This window comes from Hemitrygon akajei, chromosome 10 (assembly GCF_048418815.1).
Source record: "Hemitrygon akajei chromosome 10, sHemAka1.3, whole genome shotgun sequence".
Taxonomy (NCBI): domain Eukaryota; kingdom Metazoa; phylum Chordata; class Chondrichthyes; order Myliobatiformes; family Dasyatidae; genus Hemitrygon; species Hemitrygon akajei.
This window is the reverse complement of record NC_133133.1, coordinates 43,969,598-43,993,131: the sequence shown is the minus strand read 5'-3', so window position 1 is coordinate 43,993,131 and position 23,534 is coordinate 43,969,598. Positions and strand designations below refer to the sequence as shown.

General features: G+C 38.0%; 1 protein-coding gene across 6 annotated transcripts in view; it reads right to left on the bottom strand.

The window, feature by feature from the left end:
* nlgn3a (neuroligin 3a) overlaps positions 1-22,938 on the bottom strand; it is a 299,647-nt gene extending 276,709 nt beyond the window's left edge. For 2 of the 6 annotated variants that reach the window (XM_073058140.1, XM_073058143.1), the window contains exon 1: positions 22,156-22,938. The gene's annotated coding sequence lies outside the window, so the exon portion shown is untranslated. The remainder of the gene's footprint in view (positions 1-22,155) is intronic. The other 4 variants (XM_073058141.1, XM_073058144.1, XM_073058142.1 and 1 more) reach the window with 2 other exon arrangements.
* Positions 22,939-23,534: the final 596 nt, after the last annotated feature.

Genomic DNA, 23,534 nt, shown 5'->3' with positions numbered 1-23,534 from the left:
TGCTCTTTTCTCACTGTTGCCATCAGGTAGAAGATGCAAGTGTCCCAGGACTTGCAACACCAGGTTCAAGAACAGTTACTACCCCTCGACCATCAGGCCTTTGAACAAAAGTGGATAGCTACACTCATCTATTTTCAGTGCTCCCACAGTTGATGGTCTCACTTTTAGGACTTTTTAGCTTGTTATTTCATGCTCGTTATTTATTGCTATATATCTATATCTGCATTTGCACAGATTGTTATTCATTGATCCTGTTTGCCATTACCAATCTATAGATTTGCTAAATATGCCCACAGACAAAGAATCTCAGAGTTGTATGTGGTGACACGTATGAACTCTGATAATTCTTACTTAGAACTTTGAAGAGCAAAGCACTCTTGAGTTTACATCACATTTGGAGGACTGATCGAAATTAAGCTTCCCAAATATGTTCTCACAACAGGAAGGATTAGGGTAATCTTAATTTCCAAACATCATCCTTACGCTGTGGTCAAGGATCTGTAAATGAGGTTAGAAATCTTTTGCTGGGCTGGGAGAGCAGCTGGTGACAGGAATAATCTCTTAGTTCCAAATTCAATCAGGAGTCAGTTTTACAATACAGCTAAAATGCATGTATATCTGAGTCAAAGGAAAAGAGAAATAAAACATCTAATCATGCTCACTAAGTATTGGCCAACCACTGAACTCACATTTTTACACTAATCCTACTTCCACACATTTTATTCTCCCATATTCCTATCAATTTACCAATCCCCTCTCCACCAACTCACCTTAAAGATTCTATCACTCATCTGCACACGAGAAGCAACTTGCAGTGGCTAATTAACCTACTCCTTGCATGTTCTTCAAAGCTTTCAAACATTTCAAAGTTACATTTAGTGTCAGAGAAATATATACAATACACATCCTAAGATTCTTTTTCTTTGCAAACATCCACAAAAACAGAGAAGTGTCCCAAAGAATGAATCGACAGTTAAATGTTAGAACCCCAAAGTCCCCCCAGCTCCCCCCACCCACGCAAAAGCAGCAGCAAAGCCAAATCTCCCCACCCCATCAAAAAAAAGCATTGTGCCCCCCACCAATCACGCAAGTGTGCAGCAAAGCATCAATAAAGACACAGACTTGCTGTACCCCAAAGACTACTCGTTCACCCGGTAATTCAACATACCACAGGCTCTCTCTTTCCCTAATAAGAGAAAAAGAGGTGTCCCCGTTTCATAGCGAGAGAGGAGACATAACAAACAACTCACTGATTTATGATGTTAAAAGTCTGCTACGTCGCTTTTTTTTCCGAGTTCTGTGCCCAAAGAACTCGGGTCTCTGGACACACCGCCAGTAGCCAGCTCGTTGCTTTTGATACTCCGCTTTCCACAACACACCGGTTTCCTGCAGAGGCACCGACCTCGAGTCTGCCTGCCTCCAGAGCCATGAAATCAAATAACCCTGAAGGCATGCTAGTCTTGTAGGCCGCATCCTTGGCATATCGAATTGCGGCCAGTTGTGAGACCCTGAGAGCAGGTCCCATTCCCACAAAGAACCGAAAAAAAAATAGAGATATTTAAGATAGAACAGAGCTGTATCCAAAGGTGCAAGCAAAGGAGTTCTTGAGGCGTGGGATGAAAGTGGAGTATCTGTGAACTGTGAACACATCTGTGAACACGTGTATGGAGCAGTAATGATATGAATGGAACCCATGGTGCTGGCACTATGAGGCAGCAGCTCGACCAGCCATGCAACTATGGCATCACAATTGATTAAGAGGCAACAATAACTTCTCACTTTATGCATTACGAAATAACAGACTACATACAGTAAGTATTGTCCATAACTGAATTAGATTATGCAGTTTAGCTGAACCTGTTTTAAACCAACAATATGCAATTAATGTAGTAGTCAAACGATGGAAGTTGGCCCAATTGGCTCTGTGCTAGTGAGAGCAAAGTCAATTAAGGTTTCTGTTTCTAATTTGGCCATTGATTCCTGCTGAAAAGTTGAGCTATTGATGCTGGTCAAGTTTTCAGCAGGGAAAGTATAGAGGCAGTAGACATTACAATAACAAAAAGAACTCGCCTTTGCAGAAATTATTCACTGCTTCAGGGGATTAATAAATGTTAAAATCCTTTGTGCTTTTAAGGAGGAATAGAAGAATGACAGTTCCCTCTGTAATTAATGTCCCACTAACAAAATTACAGGAAAATATTTTGAAACATGCAATTTCTAGCAATGCAAATTTGTTACTGGGTAATTAATTATGGAAAATCAATGGGTTTCCTTGGTCTCCATTAAAAGAGAGGTTTTCAGTGTTTTTGCACAGTATATACAGTAAATATCAACAGTTAAGCTTTACTAAAAGCAGAAGCCAGGACTGGATATTATGCTCAGGTCACAGAGATCAATGTCAGGTTGGGTGCATTACATATCTTTCTAGCCACTGAGATTATCCTCTACAATACCCAATCCAGCATTCCCAATCTTTAACTCTCCTGTTTCTTACTCAGTGGAGCCAATTCAAATTTCACACTTCACTGAGAGGCCAAAGCTGCAAATAAAGCAAGGAATTTAACAAAACCATCAAATAAAAGCTGGTAGCACTGTGTCAAGGCAGTTAAGACAGCTGTGGTGGCCCTGAGGATTACAGAATCAACAACCACAAACACATAATTTTATGTACCCTGCGTTCTTGATCATCGACTGGTCATAAAAGCAATAAAGAAGCAGAGATTTTATTTTATATAGGGGAGCAGGTTAGTTATCTTGTATCAAGCAATACTTTGAAATACAGTCTTAATGCAACAAAAATTGAAGAGACGGGCTTCAAGATTAGAGCCTATCTTGACGACCAGTACTCCACTAGGGCAGCAATGGTTCTGAACCCAGGGCGGTAAGCTTCAGGAATGCAAGGCCTTAGGATCGACTCAACATTGCAGCTTCAACTGTGCACACAGACCTGCCATCGAGGACAATGTTGGATCTGCAGTGGATCACTGATCAGTCCAGGAGGCAGATGGGAGTGAGTTGGGTCAACAACCAGAGGAACATGGCCAATACTTGATAGTCAGTGACCAGACTAAAAAGTATAGACTCCAGCCTGGTTCTGGAGGGTCTCAGTGGTTTCAGAATCTGGGCAGGTTTGGGCTGGTGCCAAATGTAAACCAGGACAAGAGCTTGTGCTGAATATTAAAACCATTGAGCTGGAAGGGGTGCCAAATAATATAACCTAATTTTGGGACATCTTGAGAGATGGCATTCTAACAATGCTCTAGTAAAATATGGCTGGCCCAGGAGGATCAATGTAATTGCTCATAGAACAAATTAGATTAATTTCCCCTGCAAGCAAGGGAATGGTTTAATCTGAAATATACAAGACACTGATGTTACATCACATCAGGAAAGCTCTGGTTAAATTTCTGGACGAGGTAAAATTACATGTACATGGCCAATATCACATCTCATTCTGTTCTGCTTTTATTTTTAATTGTATAGCACTGAAATACATTTACTGTGCAGCATTATCTAACTTCTAACCCAGTTTTGTATAAATAGAAACTGCAGCAAGCACTGATGTTTGATCTTTTATTGTGCCATGCCTTAACATATTGGGTAATGAGTGCTTTCCATACACATCTGTGCACAATTCTAGCTGACAATGTTATCTAATTATTAATTCAAACTGTTCAAATGTAGGCATTTGTTCAATCAGTCCATTCTTTGAACTCCTTCACTATATGACATTTACTCTAACATAGCTTGTGTGTCTATCTAATATGGCAAATGAGAAACACTCTCACCCAGAAATGACTGGAAAAAAATCCTGTATTCAACCTTAAATAAACAATCAGCAATTAGTTGAGGAAGGAAGCAAAAAACATATATTTCCCTTTGTGAAATAAAAAAACAACAGCAATTGTAATACATTAAATATTACACAAGATATACTAAACACTAAAATATTACAGCCTCAAGGAAAAACAGAAAATACCGTTTCTCCAAATAATTGATGCTACACAAACAAAATCACAAAAATACAATTTGTTGATACATAGAGGTGTGGTTAAAAGTGGATAAGCAGTGGAACAAGGTTTTTTGACTACATTGAAAGCATCACAACTGTATTAAAATGTTTTTGATTTCACACAAAAATATTGGTCTAATTCTTCCCCAGTACTGGGAAAATCAATGCAAGAACTGAGTTGTACACCTACTGTGGCAACAATATTTACTAAAGGGGTTGTTTCATATCAATGTTGCTTTGATTTCAAGAGGAAATTAATATGGACCTTCAGCATGACCACAATTAGCCTCACAGCCATACCAATGTCCAGATATAATATAATAATAGTATCTAGACAGTACTTTCCATTAATTGTACACCTGGCCATCTGTTTCTCTTCATTTTCAGATTTTTGCTCTATTAATTTATGCATGATGGACATCACTAACAAGGACAGTGTTTATTGTCCATTTCTAATTGCTCTTGAGAAAATGACAGTGAAGCTCCTTCAAAAGATCTGGATTTTTTTGTTAACATATTCCTCCAAAGTTGTTGAGTAAGGAATTTGAAGATTGACCAATGCCAACATATTTCAACATCAGGGCGGCGCCTGACGTGGAAAACATCTTGCAGGTGGTAGTGTTGCAGTTACCCACTGTCTTACCCTTTCTGGTGACAGAAGTTGTGGGTCAGAATAATCATACACTTCAGTCATGATGAACCTGCGTTGGAGGAAGCTGATGTTTAAAATGACACCGAGAGCTTGCTCTAGTTTGTTCTATCTAGTGTCAGCTTCTTGAAGGTGGTTGGAATTCAATCAAGTGGAAAGTACTCCATCAGACTGCTGACTTATGCCTGTAGATGGTAGAAATGCTTTGCAATATCGGGTGGAGTCAGATACCAGAGGATATCATGCCCCTGACTTGTTCTTGTAATCACAGAATTTATCGCTGCTCCAGTAGGAGTGAGTGCGACATATGACAAGCTATGAATTTACAGTTATGATGGAATATAATTCTGCTATGTCTGATATCTCATACAGCAAAATAGATGCTGATTTTTTGACCTGCCAGATGTTAGTTATATCCAACACAGTGGAAGTTGTCCTTGGTCTAGAGTTAGGGCTTTTGCCTTCAGAAGTGCAGTGTACTGGTCACTCCAACTAACATTGTCATAAACATATGCCTCTACCATAGGGGGATTAGTGAACATAAAGCCAAGTAGGTTATCCCTCACCTTGGTTCATTCACTTCCTATTGTGGTCTTTGCAATCTCCAGCAGGTTAGTGCATGATTCTGATATCACACCACATTTGGTGATTGGTATTGAAATCACCCACCCAGAATACACTCAATGCCCTTTCTGCCTAGTTTAAGGGGACAATAGAGTGAAAGTCAAAGTCAAGTCAAAGTACACATACTACCTTCAAATTCATTTTCTTGAAGGCATTTACAGGAAAATTTAAAAAAAAATAATAGAATTTATTTTTTAAAATCTATATATAAATAAAGACTGACAAACAACCAAAGTGCAAAAGAAGACAAACTGTGCAAATAAAAAAAATATTGAGAACAAGAATTGTAAAATATCCCTGAAAATGAGTCTTCAGGTTATAGAATCGGTTCAGAGTTGTGATGAGTGAAGTTATCTTTGCTGGCTTAGGAGCTTGATGGTTGTAGGATAATAACTGTTCCTGAAACTGGTGGTGTGAGACTTAAAGCTCCTGTACCTCCTGTCTGATGGTAGTAGTGAGAAGAGGATATGGTCTGGATGGCGAAGTACTTGATGATAAATGCTGCATTCTTGTGCAGCACTCCATGCAAATATGCCTGTGGCAGACTGGGCAGTATCTGTTACTTTCTGTTCCAGGTTCTTGGTGTTTCTATAGGAGGGCTTGATGTAATTAGTTAGGATACTCCCCACTTTGTATCTATAGAGGGCTATCAAAATACTTGGTGACATGCTAAGTCTATGCAAAGTTCTAAGAAAGTAGAAGTGCCATCATGTCTTCTTTGTGATCACACTTATGTACTGGTCCCACGACAGACCTTCCAATATGATAATCAGCAAGGTCCTTCTTTGCCCATATTGACTTGATGTCATGATATTTTATGAGGTCTGCTGTAATTGTTGAGAACTCCCAGGACCTCTCCAACCATTCATTTGCTACTCTACTGGGTCTTTTCAGGAGGGTAAGCCAGTTCATCAATGCAGGTCTGGAGTCACACAAAGGTCACACCAGCCAAAGATATTTGATTTGCTTTCTTAATCCAGATATGTCATCAACAATTTATAAACTTCTCCATGTGTTAGCATACTGGAATTTCCAAGCCTGTTTAAAGGTATTACTGGCAATTTCCATTTTTTTTAAAGAACTCAGTGTCATCATAATGCTATTGGAGATGCAACTAAATAAATCTTCAAATAACATCACAGCCACATATATTTCCAATCAAGAGCAAAAGGTCTGGTAGAAAGACAGGAAAAAGCAGGAAAACATATTTGATAATATTGACAGAAACACTCGTAATATCAAAGGTCTGAACCAGGGGAGGTGAACATTTATGAGAGTGTGTGCATAAATTGGTGACAATCCTGTAAAAAAATTTCTCCTTGTGGCATGGTAATTTTGAGCAGGGATTATCATTGCTAAATGAATTAGTAACTATAATGTTGGATTTTTAAGGGGAAAAAATGAGTCCAGTTGCTTATTTATCTATATTAATTGTTTTTCTATTAATAAAACAACAAAAGTATAAATAAATGAAGCACTTTAGAAAACCTGTTCAAAATTACTAATATTAATCTTTTTAAAAGACAATTGAAAAATAACATCATTTCTAAATAGTAACTGTTTACCATCCAGTTTCTGATGTTTACAACAGGTCTGTGAAGATTTCAAAAAGTTGCATCCAATATCATCTGTTGCGCAACTGTCTTGCTGGCGTGAGATGTTTCCTATGAAAACATCTCACTGCTTTCAAGCTGTAAAAAGTAATTCACTACTTCATTTAGCAATAAAGATAGTCATTATGTATCTTTTTATTATCAGTGGGGTTGAAATCATGGGGGGGGGGCACTGCATGAAGTGTGCCAACAAATGTTTTGTGAAAATGTATCGCCACCCCTGGCACTAGGGCTGTTTTCGCAAGACTCCATCAGAAATGTCAAAGTGGACCAGGAACGATAGAGTACTTAGCATGACTTTTGGAATATTGTGTTCAATTCTGATTGCCTCATTATTGGAAGGAGGTGTAAGTTTTAGGAAGGGTGCAGAGGAGATTTACTAGGACACTGCCTGAATTACAGAGAATGTCTTATGAGGGAAAGTTGTCCAAGCTACTGCTTTTCTCTTCAGATCAAAGGAGGATGATAGGTGACTTGATAGAGGTGTATAAGATGATAAGAGGCATAGATTAAGTGGACAGCCAGTGCCTTTTTCTCAGGGCAGCAATAGTTAATATGAGAGGGCATAATGTTAAGGTGATTGTAAACTATAGGGGGGATGTCAGAGGTAGGTCAAGGAATGATAAATGCATGCAATGCATTGTCAGGGTGTTGATGGACGTAGATACATCAGGAACATTGAAAGACTCTTAGATAGGCACATGGATGAAAGAAAAATGGAAGGCTAAGTGGGATGGAAGTATTAGATTGATCTTGGTTAAGAGGTCAGCACAACATTATGGGCCTAATGGTGTGTACTGTGTTGTACTGTTCTATGTTCTATGTTCTATTACTTGTTATATGGTGGAAGCAGGCCATCCAAACAGGGCAAGTGAAAGTTTGAAACGTGTTAAATATTTTAAGTTCTGCCACTGGGAAGCTGGGCCTGAAAACCAAAATACAGAATGTATGTGGCTAAATTATGGATGGAATGGCATGCAGGATTGGAGAATACTTAGTGAGGCAAGTATTAAATGTCTGTAGTTCCAAGAGACCAGTAATGACAACTAATATAATGAGAATGATCAATTAAGAACTTTGCAATATTGAGGGAAATTATGATCATGATTTGTAATATTTTATTCCTAAGCATATGCAATAATTAGATTTAGAAATACTACAGTTTGCAATAAAGCTTTAACTTAGACAATGTAATAATGAAAATTCATTGTAGTTCTGAATTTGGATAGTTTCATTGCTCTAGGCCCACCAATGCTACTAGCCTAACTGTGGACAATGTGGACAAAGGTTGGTTAAGGCAGGTTACCTCTTTGCTTTACTTCTGCAATAGTTGCAAAATCTTGGAGCTAATGTTGCAATGTTACAGATGCCACCAAAGGAAACCAAAACAACAAGCCATGGAAGAAAATGAAGTGAAGTGAGTAAAGAGGGAATTAAATGGTTTTTCTGGTGACATCATCATCGAGAATGGCAGCTTAAGTCACTAGCTCCTCCGGAAAAACGCGTATTAAGCCCCATTAACCCATCAAATATAATATTTTTTGAAAAATATTTGAACTGAAAAGAGGGGCAAGAATGGGGAAAAAGAATGGAAATAAAAAAAGCGACACTGCGGAGCCTGCGTCCGAGAGGAGTTCAGCGAGTGGCTCTCCTACCCGACCGCGTACTAGCGAGGCGGCTGCTGGGCCTCGTTCAGACGAAGCGGCGAATATCTTCGAAATCCTGAAAGAAATAATGGAGGTCCAGAAAGATATAAAGCAGCAGCTCTGTGATATTAAGTCAGAGCTCACCAGCATTAATCAAAAAATAGCGGTGGCAGAGACTCGAATTGAGAAGGTAGAAGATCGCGTTCAAAACGTGGAACGGATACTGAGCAAGACAATAAAAATCATGCATCACCAAGAACGTAAACTGCTTGATCTGGAGGGAAGATCACGGCAAAAAAATATCAGAATCTACAACGTTCCCGAAGGAGCGGAGGGCTCTTCCATGACGGAGTTTGTCGGAAAGTTACTGCAGGATGCGCTGGAGCTTCCCCCAGCTATGAAGCTGGAAATCAAAAGAACGCACCGCGCGTTAGTCTCAAAACCTACCCAGGATAGAAAGCCACGCTCAATAATAATTAAATTCCTTCGGTACAGCACCAAGGCGGAGATTCTACGAAGGGCCTGGGGTAAGAAGAGAGTGTTTTACGATGATAAATTAATATATTTCGACCAAGATTACCCCCCCCCCCCCCGTGGTCCTCCAGAAACGCAAAGAATACTTTGAAGTAAAGCGAGTACTAAAGCAAAATAAGATTAGATTTCAAACTCCGTACCCTGCTAAACTTCGAGTGTTTTATGACGACGGGACGCGGTTGTACCAGACAGTGGAAGAGGTGACTATAGACATGAAGGCCAGAGGGTTGCCCGTCAGCATGACCAAAACAAGGGAAAGCCTGACTGAGGAATTATCCCGCTCCGCTTGGGAAATAGTGCGAGAATCAAGAAGGCAGGAGACGGGAGGAGGCCGAGAGAAATATTTCGGGAAGGGACTGCAAGTTTCCCAAAGACAGTCCTCACCCGCTTCAGAAGAGCCATAAGGTTTGGCTAACTTTAAAAATGTTGAGAAGCTAAACAGAAGCAAAAGTACACGGTGATATACCTATCTCAAGAAACACTTATTATAATGTGGATTTTATATTACTTAGTTGTTATTCTTTATTCACTCACTTACTCCTTTTTCCCCACCAAAATGAGAATATATATATGTGTGCATATATGTGTATATATGTAATGTGTGTGTGTGTGTGTGTGTGTATGTATATGTATGTATATATATGTGTGTATATATATTTTGTTTGTGTGTGTGTATATATAGGAGGAGTACACAGGGAAACCTTTTCTGTGTAATGGATTTGTTCACTGACTTTTATGAATACTGCAATGGGGGCCCTCAACTCACAAGTAGGAGGGGTTATCCCCCACAGCTAGACATTTCCTCTAGCTCAACGCAGGGTCATCTACTAGAGACCTCTGCCTTGGAATCACACGTTTGTTGCCATTTTTGTTATTATTTGCGTTTCTTGGTTCTTATTTGTTCAGGGAGTAGATAGATTACGTTTTATTCTAATTTCAATGATACATTGACAGATAAATACAGATGGCTAAGGACAAGGTTAAGTTCATTTCTTTTAATGTCAATGGGTTATTGAAGCCAATCAAACGTAAGAGAATTTTATCCAAAATGAATAAAGAACAAGCCCATGTAGTATATTTACAGGAAACTCATTTAAGTGATAATGAGCATAAAAAACTAAAGAGAATGGGCTTCACTAATCTGTTTTTCTCCTCATATAAATCAGGACATAGGAGAGGAGTTGCTATTCTTTTCTCAAGTAAGCTAAATTTTGAAAAAGTATTTGAAATGGGAGATAAAGAGGGCAGATATATTCTGGTAAGGGGGAATACAGACGGCAATTCAGTTACTCTATTGAATATATATGCACCCCCGGGAAGTGATATTGGTTTCTTTCAGATAATTACTGATATTATGGTAATGGAAACGGAAGGTCTCCTGATATGTGGGGGAGACTTAAATTTACAATTACAACCAAACTTAGACTCTTCCAGTAGAAAAACCTATGAAACAAAATCTTTACACAAGAAAGTTAATACACTTTTTGAGGGTGTTGGTTTAAATGATATATGGAGGGACCTTTTCCCTGACAGAAGGGATTACACTCATTATTCTGCTCCCCATTCTGTATATACAAGAATAGACTATTTCATAACATTTGGAAAAGACAAAGGCAAAATAAACACCTGTGGAATTGGGACAATAGATGTAAATGACCATGCACCTATATATTTATCTGTTGATTTTGACCTACAACCAAAGAATACTATTTGGAAACTAAATTCAGGTCTACTCAATGATCCGTACTTTAAGGAACAAATTAAAAAAGAAATTTGTCTCTACTTAGAATTTAATGATAATGGAGAGGTTTCACCTCCCATGTTATGGGATACTCTGAAGGCGGTCTTAAGAGGGAAAATTATAGTGATATCTTCATATAAGAAAAAAATAAGGAATAAAACATTAGAGGAATTACAAAATAGGCTGAAGGAACTAGAGAAAAAACACAAATTGAATTTGGCACAGGATACATTAGGGGAAATTAAAAGAATTAGGGATGAATAAATAATCTGGCTACGCAAGAAATCAGGAAAAATTTAATGTTTCTGAAACAGAGACATTATGAAAGTGGATCGAAATCTATGAAAATACTGGCATGGAAACTGAAAAAAAAGATAGCAGAAAATACAATTCATAGAATTAGGGACCCAAGAACGAAAATGATAAAAAATAAGCTAAGTGAAATTCAAGAAGCTTTTGAAGTGTTTTACAAAACTCTATATTCCAAAGTTCCAGGGGGAAGCATAACCCAAACTGACACCTTCTTGAATTCTCTAGAGTTACCCACTTTGCGAAGAACAAAATAGAACGATGATTGCTGATATAACTGAAGTTGAATTAAAAGCTGCAATTAATAGGCTTAAATTAAGCAAGTCACCAGGATCAGATGGGTATACGGCAGAGTGGTACAAAGAACTTAAAAATGAGTTAATTCCTGTTTTACTCCCCACACTGAACTGGGCTCTAAAAAAGGCACAAATGCCACCCAGTTGGAAGGAAGCGATAATCTCAGCTATACCAAAAGGAGGCAAGGATAAAATGGAATGCGGGTCATTTAGACCAATATCAGTTTTTCATGTAGATTATAGGCTATTTACCTCCATCATGGCCAAACGATTAGAGGAGTTTCTACCCATACTGATACGTAACGATCAGACAGGTTTTATACGACAACGCCAGACACAAGACAATATATGAAGGACACTCCACATTATGGATCATATACAAAAAAATAAAATCGAAGCAATAGTGATAAGCGTGGACGCTGAAAAAGCATTTGATTCAGTTAATTGGAGTTTTCTTTACAGAGTTTTACATAGATTTGGTTTCCAAGACACAATTATTAAAACTATACAGACATTATATGACAATCCTACTGCTAGGATTAAAATCAATGGATATTTATCAAATAGTCTTAACCTAGAAAGGAGCACAAGACAGGGTTGTGCATGGTCACCACTACTCTTCGCGTTATCTCTGGAACCATTAGCTCAATACATCAGATAAAATGAAGATATCAGGGGAATTACTATTAAAGCGACAGAGCATAAATTGGCTTGTTATGCGGATGACATCTTGATCTATCTAGGGCAACGAACATACCCTTTGCCTAAATTGATGCAATCCTTTGAACAATATGGTCAATTATCAGGATACAAGATCAACATAGATAAAACCCAATTACTTTCATATTACTATAGCCTACCAAGAGAAATTGAAAGTCGATACCCCTGGGCATGGCACACAGAGTCTTTCAAATAGTTGGGCATCATTATGCCAAAAGATTTGGCAAAATTATCAGAATGTAATTATCAGCCTTTATATAAAAAAATTAAGGAAGATGTGGCAAGATGGAACCTGATTCCTTTTCTCAGTCTCAGTTCAAGGATTGAGTCTATTAAAATGAATGTACTGCCCAGACTATTATATCTTTCAGACCCTACCAATAGAGATGAATCAAAATCAATTCAATGAATGGAACAAGATGCTATCAAGGTATATTTGGCAGGGTAAAAGGTCTAGAGTTCGTCTCAAAACTTTGCAATTAGCAAAGGAAGAGGGGGGATGAGGCCTACCTTCTCTTAGAGATAATTATTTTGCAGCCCAGTTGAGAGCTGTGATATGTAGGTGTAACCCATCATATGACGCTCAATGGAAAAACATTGAGGAGCAGGTACTTCCCATCCCCATGCAAGCAATTTTGGCTGATAACAACCTGCAAAGGTACATTAATACTATTGATAACCCATGGGTGAAATTGACTTAAAATATGGAGAACTACTATAAAATAATATAATCTAGAGGGTGATATTGCAATTCTTAAATGGTGTGCATATGACTCTGATTTTACACCAAATAAATTGGATGCTAGATTTAAGGACTGGACAGCTAAAGGAATAACAGTTCTTTGCAACATAATGAAAGAAGGAACACTGTTCAGTTTTGAAATGCTTAAAGAGAAACACTTATTAGAAAAACAAGATTTTTATCGGTATTTACAGATGCGACAATATGTTAATAAGATGTTTAAAAATGTAACCAAGGCAAATACATGCTTGATAGAGCTCTTTAGAAAAGCATATAATTCAGATAACGGTAGTAGAATCATTTCAAGCATGTATAAGTGGTTGTCAAATCTTAAAAAACATTCAACTTCATACATTAAAACAAAATGGGAGAAGGAAAGAGGGATAATTATATCTGAGGAAGAATGGACAACAATATGGAGGTATCAATGGAAGTGTACCAGTTCACATAAATGGAGGGAGTTTGGATCGAAAAACTTGATAAGATATTTTATTACACCCACTCAGAAATCCCATTATGATAGTAACCTCCCTGTTTGCTGGAGAAATTGTGGAAATCAAAATGCAAATCATTATCATATTTTTTGGGACTGCCCTGTTATCAAAAACTATTGGAGGGGGATACACCATGCCCTACAAGACATCTTTAAATGTGAAATACCCTTAGAAAGTAAGACCATATATTTTGGATATATACCTCAAGAATGGTTGAAAAGAGATAAATATTTAATGAATATACTGTTGGTGGCTGGTAAAAAGACTCTTACTAGGAAATGGTTATCACAGGAGAGCCCAACTTTAAATACATGGATGGAAATTACAATGGACATTTACAAAATGGAGAAGATAACAGCATCTGTTAATCATAAGCTGGAACAATTTGATTCATACTGGGAAAAATGGTTTAACTACATAATGCTTCATAGGCCTGATTTTATTCTCACAAATCAATGAATCTGTTGTAAAAAAAGATCACTCCCTACTTGTACATAGTTCTTTCCTTTTGCTTGTTTTTTCTTTCCACTCTTCTCTATAAGTGTATACCTCAGATAAATACTTTGTGGAGATTTGTGATATATATGATTATATCATATATATGTACAATGTCTGAAATACATCTTATGGAAATGTTTGTTTGATGATGAACTTCAATAAAAAATAAATTACTAAGAGGGAATTAAATTTAGAAAATGAGAGAGTTTGGAGGGCAGAGAAGTTTCAGGAATTCCTTAGAATATAGTTTAGACAACTGAAGGTGTGGTTGCTAATGCTGGGATGAAGGAAGTGATGAATTGACAGAAGATCAGCAATAGAAGAACAAATGAGTTTTTCAACAGTTGTAATGTTGGAAAATATTACACAGTAATAAGCAGCCAGAAAATAAAGGGATTTATATATTTGCATGAGAACTTATAATTCAAGCTATAGAGCAAAAATGTTGGTTACCATGAGATATTAAACAGGCCCCAGAACATGCCGCAATTAATCTCTGCTAACATTGTCTACATAAGGAAATTGACGGGTTGGGGATATTGGTGATGACATGGTAGATGAAATTAATCAGTCAGCAGAGCCCCTTCATAATTGAGTACAATCACAGAGCAATGAATTTTCAACATTATATTGGCCAACTAAAGGCTTTAGGCCACATGGTGTTTCTTGCAAAATGTAATAATTCTAATTCAACCTCTAGTTATTACATATGCCTTAGGAATAAAACATTACAAATCATCAACATTATCTTCTTCATTATTACAAACTTAATTAATCGTTCTCGTTATAAAATTTGCTATTACTAGTCTCTTATTACAACAAACTTTTTTATCAGTCCTTATTACAAACAAATGTTATTAGAAACCCCTTCTATAATATCTCTTGTCCCAATCCTCTATGTACAATAGGTTTCCCTCAGCTCTAGCTTATAAATAACCATATTCAGACAAGGAGCTTGGATAAGAAATATACCAATTCTTGCCATGAGTTTCTTTAAGGTTTCCCTATATACAATAACTTTACAAGAAAACTGTCAAATAGACCACAAGCTGTGCAACAAATTACAAATCAGATGAATTTAAATATCCATACTATCTGGCATTCAATTACATAAGACCGAGATACTATGAATACAAGGGTGGAGGGGGTGCATAAAAATTATTGCAGACAGAAGAAACTGCTTGTATTGGGATTATATTCCAAATACTAGGGATATATGGGAGGAATATAAATACCAGGAGGAATTGGGAATACTGCAGCATTGTTGGTTTTATGTCAATGTTGACAAAGCATTAAGTAACGATAATCTGGAAGAAAATTAGCAGTCACTTGAACAAGCATACAAAGATAATTGTCGATCTGTACAGATTAGGTAAAGGAAATTTGTATTTAATGAACATGATTGAAGTTTTTGATGAGGTAACACAGAAGGGATGAGACTAATGCAGTTGATGTTGTGTGCATAGGTGTTCAATAAAGATACACAAAAAAATAAAACAAGTGTGATAAAAGGGGTTGTAGCAAAAATGGTTAAGGAATGGAAATTGTTTCTCCAGTTGAAGAGATTTTTAGACTGGCATTCCCCAAGATTCAGTATCAAGACCACTATTGTTTTTGCATTACACTAATGACATACTGGACTATACATGGAGTAATTTAAAAATCTGTAGTCAACAAGTTACTGACTTCAAGATGACACTGACAGGCTAACAGAATGATAAACTCATGGCAGATGAAATTCAATGCAGAAAAATATGAAGTGATAAATTCTAGTAGGGAGAATGGGGAAAACCTGTTCACAGTGTAATTAAACCAGACTGGTGGGAGAAACAATCAATACTATGAGACTTAGGAGGTTCTTGCACATACCATATTAAGAATATACTCCAAATTCATAGGGCACAGGGAAATTTCTAAATAGTAGAATTTTAAAGAAAAGGATTTTGGAAGAAAGAAAGCTGAGAATGTTAGGTGTACAAATCTTTAAATGTAATTAGATAGATTGACAGGCCTTATGGCATCCTGGTCTTAATAAAGAGAGACATTGTTTTGAAACTTGTCTTTAGTTAATATCATTAATTGTGCAATATGGAAACTTAGTGGTACACTTCCAAAATTTAGTTCTGTTAAATTCGTGAAACCAAATTTCAAAAGCGGGGTACAATATATAGCTGATAATCTATCCATATCAGTGAGTTTTTTTTGCTCAAGTACAAAAGCTTTGAAATTATATTAGATCTATATAATGCATTTGTTCAGCCCATTTGGAGTGACTGATAGAATTCAAAACCATGCCTTTGGAAGAATCAGAATGTTATGGAGAAAGCACAGAATTTACCAGAATTTTTTGAGGGAGAGGGGTTATGGTTGTGTGGACAGTCTGGAGAACCATGGATAGTTTTCATCAGAGCAGAGGTGGTTGATAGGAAATTTGACAGAGATGTTTAAATCAAGGGTATTCAAACATACTGACAATTGAAGGGATGTGCAATAATGTTCAGAAGTTCATGAGCTGCTGGTACATGTTGTTTTGTTACTCCATCATATAAAATTTATCAAAACATTTAAAAAATTGCTATGTTAACCATATAACCATATAACAATTACAGCACTGAAACAGGCCATCTTGGTCCTTCTAGTCCGCGCCGAATGCTTACTCTCACCGCACTCAGCCCATAACCCTCCATTCCTTTCCTGTCCATATACCTATCCAATTTTGCTTTAAATGACAATACCGAACCTGCCTCTACCACTTCTACTGGAAACTCATTCCACACAGCTACCACTCTCTGAGTAAAGAAATTCCCCCTCATGTTACCCTTAAACTTTTGCCCCCTAAGTCTCAACTCATGTCCTCTTGTTTGAATCTCCCCTACTCTCAATGGAAAAAGCCTATCAACGTCAACTCTATCTATCCCCCTCATAATTTTAAATACCTCTATCAAGTCCCCCCTCAACCTTCTACACTCCAAAGAATAAAGACCTAACTGGTTCAATCTTTCCCTGTAACTTAGGTGCTGAAACCCAGGTAACATTCTAGTAAATCTTCTCAGTATCTAATTATTTATCTCTGTATCCAATTCTCTGTATCTGCTGTATCTAATTATTGCTAGAGTCAAAGGCTTGTAAGTCAAAGCTTTTTGGAGGTTGGAACTTGTTTTATTAGTAGTGATTTTTTATGTTAGCTGGATCTAAGATTGCAGCTTATTATGCAAAACACTTTGTAACAAGTTATCCATCAGAATATGAATATTTAGGGAGATCAATATTTCATGAAATAACAAAAATAGCTTCAGTTGTTCCATGAGCTCCATTAATTAACACAGAAATCAGTGTCTGTCAGCTGATTATGCATGATTTTCATATGGTTGTCTTAATTTTTCTTAATTCTTATCTGAAGGATGTACAGTTGAAAGCTTATTGTGATTCACTTGTGGCAAAGCTTCAAGTTGCTCACTTGGTAGTGAGTGAACGATGCACTGCACTTAAGACGAAGTGACTTGGTACCTTTAACAGTGAACACAAATTCTCCTTCCCATTTAGGCTTAAAACCTCTGTCTGAAAACTTTATGTTTCTTACAATTCTATGATGTCATTTTCATGAGCAGAATTAATGTGGGACTACTAACACTTACATCTTATGAATAGTAAGCATAGACTGCAACCCATAAGCAGCAGAAAAATGACAAACAATTCATCACAATGGCTCAACACAATCCAACACAATACAGCCACTTTAAGGCATAATGTAAGCTGCTACAAGCATTGTATATTTTCTGGGGTAGCAAGGTTAGAGAGACCTATACACAGGACATCATAGCCATCTTACACTTCCCCCACCCAGATATATATTTAATGAAATTACATCCAAGAGAGAGTTTAAAAGCCACATCTCAAACTGTTCGGCCAACCTGATAAAAATCATGAAGGATTTAGTTTAAATGTTTCCATTGTCTAAAGGGCACAGGTTGGGGATGGTTGACAAGGAAACCAAAGGCAACATGAGGGAAAACAATCTAAAGTAATTGGCTAGCAGGGTTTGAAATGTACTGCTTGATAGGGTGCTGTCTACAGGTTCTTGGTGGCATTCAAAAAGGAATTGGCTAAGCACTTGAAACAAGTGAAATGCTGTGACTACTCGAATGCCATGTGGTAAACTCGATGGATATATGCTCTTTGTTGATTTACACCCTAGTGGAGAATGCTGTGAATATAAAAAACAAATGGAAGCAAAGCAAATTTCAAAGGCATGAAAACATTTAAAATGCTATGGGTAGGGTCTTTTGACACCAAATAATGGAGGAAAGGAGATTACTATTTCATCTCCCATACAAGCCTTTATGGTAAAGACTTGCCTTCTCCTCAGTTCCATGGGTTTTGGGCATCAGATGAAGCCAATATGGTCTGCAGAAGGAGTAGGGGGTTCTAGGGAACAAAAGTAGGTGGATAGCTTGGAAACTGCTACACTCCTTGCAGCATTTTAGCTGGTCTTCGGTTTGTTCCCAACCCAGGAGTTTCAAGTTCTCAATACCATCTGAATTCAAAGACCATGGATAGCGATAGGAACCGTTATTTTTAAATTTCATTCAAATAAGGTTTATTCCATCTCTGTATAAACAAAATCTGATTCTTTTGATGATTATCAACAATACTTTGGTATGTTGTCTGATGTCTGCTAATATGATGAGCCTGATGAAATAAATGTGAAAAATAAACTGAACTTTTTAGTCTATACCTGAAGATATATTTAATTAAAAACTGGATTATTCTACACTTTATATTCATATGCAGCACAGCTTCTACTTCTTACAGCAAAAATTTCAGCCAAATATTTCTAATGGTTTCCCTGACAGAGGTATGAAAACAGCTGCCAACCAGGGATCACAGTTTTAGTGATCTGAATATTGGGCATCATCAGCAATTTATAAAATTCTTTTTCGTTTGGACCAGTTCTCTTGAGTTTACTGAAAGTTCAAATTATTACTGATATACGCACCCATACAATGTTGGCACACTGCTACCTCGTCCAGAAGATGACTTTTCATATATGAATAAAGACAATATGTTTTAGTGGGCTATTTGGCAACGAGGAATTTCACAGCTGAATTCAACCTAATATCTATCATATACATGCCCCTGCCAGCAGAGGTCACTGAACGGCAATCTCCATCATAAATGCTGATTGATTTTACCCTGCCCTACCCAATGATACCAAGGCCAAATCCCATATTCTTATTGCATCCTGCCTGGATTGCAATAAATCTACACAGACAAGAAGTTGAACCTTGAACTTTGTCTCTTATGTGATTTAAAGTATGAGCATGCTTAATTTTCAAATATATATACTTGATTTTTGAAAGTCAAGTGGTAATTAACATCTATGGCCACCTATTCTAGAAGGAAGACCTGTAATTTTGATCTTGTCACCTTGTCACTTGCACAAACCCAGTTTGGAGATATTTGTCAGTGAGTGGAATGTGGTGTAGCTGAGACTTTGTCTTTTCTGTTTGACTCCAGCAGACTGAAATTCACATAACAGTGGCTGTCACTCATACAGCCACTTCCATCAGTGTACACAATTTTCTATGCAGTACTTATATTAATATTTCAGCGAAAAAGCTGCAGACTGAATCTGCTGACAACTGAATGACATTTGTTGACTAAAGACTTATTCAATTAGCAGAAGCAATTGGATTTTGGGATATCTCAGGCTCTCCCCTCAAAAATGAACTGCACAGAAGTCATTCTGATGTAAATATTAACTTAGTATGTATAGGAAAGAGGCAGATCATTAAGCCTTAAACTTACTCTACCATTCAATTAAATTGTAGCAAATTTGTACCTCAGATCTGTTCACTCTTCTTTGATCCATATCCCTTTTTACCCGCACATACAAAAAGCCAATCTTAATCTTATAATATTCAATTAACTGAGCATCCATAGAATTATGAGAGTGAATCCTAGATTTCCTTTGCCCTCTTTGTGTAATCCTGATTTTACTCCTAAATGACTAGCTTTGATTTTAAAGTGTTGCATGCTTGTTCCAGGATACCCACCAGAGGGAAATGCATTTCTCTACCCCCTCTATTAAATTCACTTAAATAGCTTGATTTTATCACTTCTTTCACTGCAATGTTTTAGTAAAATCATATTCACTGGGAATAAAACATAAAACACTGGAAAATTCCAGCAGGTTGAGTTACAAATGTGGAGGCAAAGGAATGGTTCATGTTTCAGATTTAGACCCTGCAACAGGAACCACTATTCTTCACTAACAATAAAATAGAATTCAGAATCAAAACCAATTAAATACAATTAAAACTAGGTAGGCAGATCCTCACATGTATTCTACCTTGAAAAGCACAGCACTTACACAAAAATGTAAAATACAAGCCTTATGTATATTTGCATATAGAAACACGTACATACAGACTGACACTTATAAACCATTCATGCAAACATTTCTGTGTAATTTTGATAACTAGATAATAAAATAGAATGAAAAATAACTTCTTTTCAATGAAGTTTAAAAGATGCAAAATGAACTTTTCACCCATGTCATGAATGGACTGGGATTGAACAATTTATGAATTATTAGCATTTTCCATTATCAGAGTAAAAGAATACAAACTTAAGATTGGACAGTAGGCAAAGACATTATAAATAATACAATTCAGAATCTGATGGAGAAAGGTCACTGAGCGTAGTGTGTCCAGTGAGCGTAATGCTTCATTTCATAATAAGATCTGGAGGAAGAAAACAGACTTTTTTCTACAAAAATGTCCCTTTTCAAATTCTCACAATGCTCAGCAATGTACAAACCACCACATGACGGACATTTAGGTGCCACATGAAGGAAGCCAGTCTTTTGTTTAATGGAAAGTATGAAGCTGTTTTCAGAGGGAACTGATGCTCCTTCTTTTAAAAAATACATTTCTGTTCTCATCCTCTGATATGCAGCAGAAAGCCCTCCAGTTCTGAAAGGGTTAGTGATTTTGCTGCTCAGATGCAGTGCCTGGATGTTTGGTGGTTTCTGTTGAATGGGATCTGTTTAAAGCAGCAGGGATTCCAGTTAGAGCCAGCCTACGAGACCCGAATATGAATAGGAGAGAACGGTTCACAAATACCACCCTAAACACTTCCAAAAAGAGGGAGAAATTTGCACATCGTGCAAGGTTTTGAAGTGGTGGTGATGAGGGTGTAGAGATGAGGAAGGTTGTGGGGCGGGGGACGTTGCTGAAGGGAGTCTACTGGAGACTAACTAACTGAATGCACTATAATCAACAAATCTTCAACATTCAATATCATTCAGATTATTAGCCTAGCAAAGCTAAAATCAGAAGAGAGTTTAAGCCTATCAAATTCACACCCAACTCAAGCAGAAATAACACACAAACAAGGTAAGCAGCAAACTAAAGAGCTCTGTCTACCTGCAAGCAGAGCTATATATTCAAACAATATTATAAATATTGATCTCAAAGTTTTGTCTATTAAATAAAATAAAACATTAATGCTATCAATAAATGCTCTTCTGCTTTCAACTTACACACACACACACTTGGCTGGACTCAATCTCCATGACAACTAGTGATCCTCTCTCTCTCTCTCTCTCTCTCTCTCTCTCTCCCTCCCTCTCCCTCTCCCTCTCCCTCTCCCTCTCCCTCTCTCTCTCCCTCTCCCTCTCTGTATCTCTCTCCCTTTCTCCCTCTCTCTCTCTTTCCATCTCTCTCTCTTTCTCTCACTCACTCTTTCTATGATGATCACTTATGAAGATACATTCAAACAAATGATATAAAACAATTTTGAGAACTGCAAAAAAGATTATATAAGAGCAAACAGGAAACTCGGAGTAACACAGAAAGATCCCAATTAAGCCTAAGGAAATTCTAAATAGATTTCCATCAACACCGAAGCAGACTTGGTACTAATTCCTTAAAAAAAAATACAGCATCCGAAGAATACAAAGATCATCAACCATCTGTGTTTCTTCCCTCGAAATCTAAACAAATTTCTCGCAGATAACGTTCGATTTTCGGTTGAATAACGAGTAATGTTGTGGTTAGTTTTGTACGTACAAGGGGTACATTAATGCTGAAAGAAGAGATAGCAGACAACTGCAGAGGGGAGAAGATTCTCGGGGACAGGGAGGATGGAAGGGTTGAGCTAAATCACAGAGAGACAGCAGAACTAATATGATGGAGCTCTTGAGTGAGTGCAGGATGGTCCACTCACCGCTCGCATCACCTAAGCTTGCCGATCCACCTCGAGCACTCTTACCTGGGGCTGGGAGGGTCTCATCACTGGCCTGGGGCTGAGCAGCTTCCCCACTGCTCCCGGTCCGTGTCCATATCCCGGGGCTGATGGTGCGCTTCCTGCGCTCCGATGTGACTGTCGAGCCGGTTCGACCGCTGCCTCTCCCTTCGCCGCTGCTCCGTTCCCTGCAAGGGTGGGGGAAGAGAGCGGTGGGGGAAGGGGGAGTGTGTGTGTGTGTGTGTGGTTGTGTGTGAGTGTGTGTGTGTGTGTGGTTGTGTGTGTGTGTGTGTGTGTGTGTGTGTGTGTGTGTGGTTGTGTGTGTGTGTGTGTGTGTGTGTGTGTGTGTGTGTGTGTGTGAGTGTGTGTGTGTGTGTGTGTGTGTGTGCGCGCGTGTATGTGTGTGTGCGCGCGTGTATGTGTGTGTGTGTGTGTGTTGGGGGGGTGGGGGTTTACACAGGAGCGTGCCGCGTACTCGAGCAATGCGCGTCCACGGCCATAGGCGACGTGACCTGAATTATGTCAGGCTGGAAGGAGTTGTGAGAGACGCAGGATAGTGAGGGAGATCTATCCATCTACTGCCTGCCCATCACTCAGCCTCAACGCAAAACTCCAAACAATGCTCGACATTTCGTATTCAAACGGTCAGCTTTCCAAATGATGCATCATCGGTTTCCCGGAGCTTTAACAGGGCAGCAAGGTTAAAAATGAGGGTCAGAATGTGGTGGTGAGGTTAGATGCTGGGAGCAAGATTCCCAGCCTGGAATAACCATGGTCCAGGTGTAAATGGTCTGTGACAATTTGTAGCGTGCCCTGTTAGTTAGATCCTGTCCCGAATCCTTGCCCTTCAGCGCCAAATCTATTTGCCCACAAGTTGTTGGCAGTGCGAACTGTCACCGGCGGTGTGGAAGGCGGCGGAGCGCCAAGAACCATAGTCAATGCAAGAATAGGCAGTCTGTTTCCCTCATTTATTACATGAACAGAATGCACAAAGGGGCAAAGTGATAAATTATTAGCAAATTGGGCATATAATAAATAAAGTAAATGCAAAGAATATTGGACTTGAATACATAACGGAATGGAAAATTGAAATAAAACTATTCAAAATCCGGACAGAAAAAAATACTATAATTTTGGTTCACTTCAACTTCAGGAACAAAAATCCTTAAAAGGAGACTACTCAGAAAAAAAAAATAACTACAGATGCTGAAAAGCTCTTAACTTCATAACTTACTGGGTATGACTTTGCCTCTGATTATTTACTTGCACTGAGTTTCCTCACCATCTGTTACACTTCCTCTCGCTACTACCATCGGGCAGGGTGTACCGAAGCGTCAGAGCATTCGCCATAGTTCCTAACTGATTCTATGACCTGCAAACTCACTTCAAGGACTCTTTACCTCTTA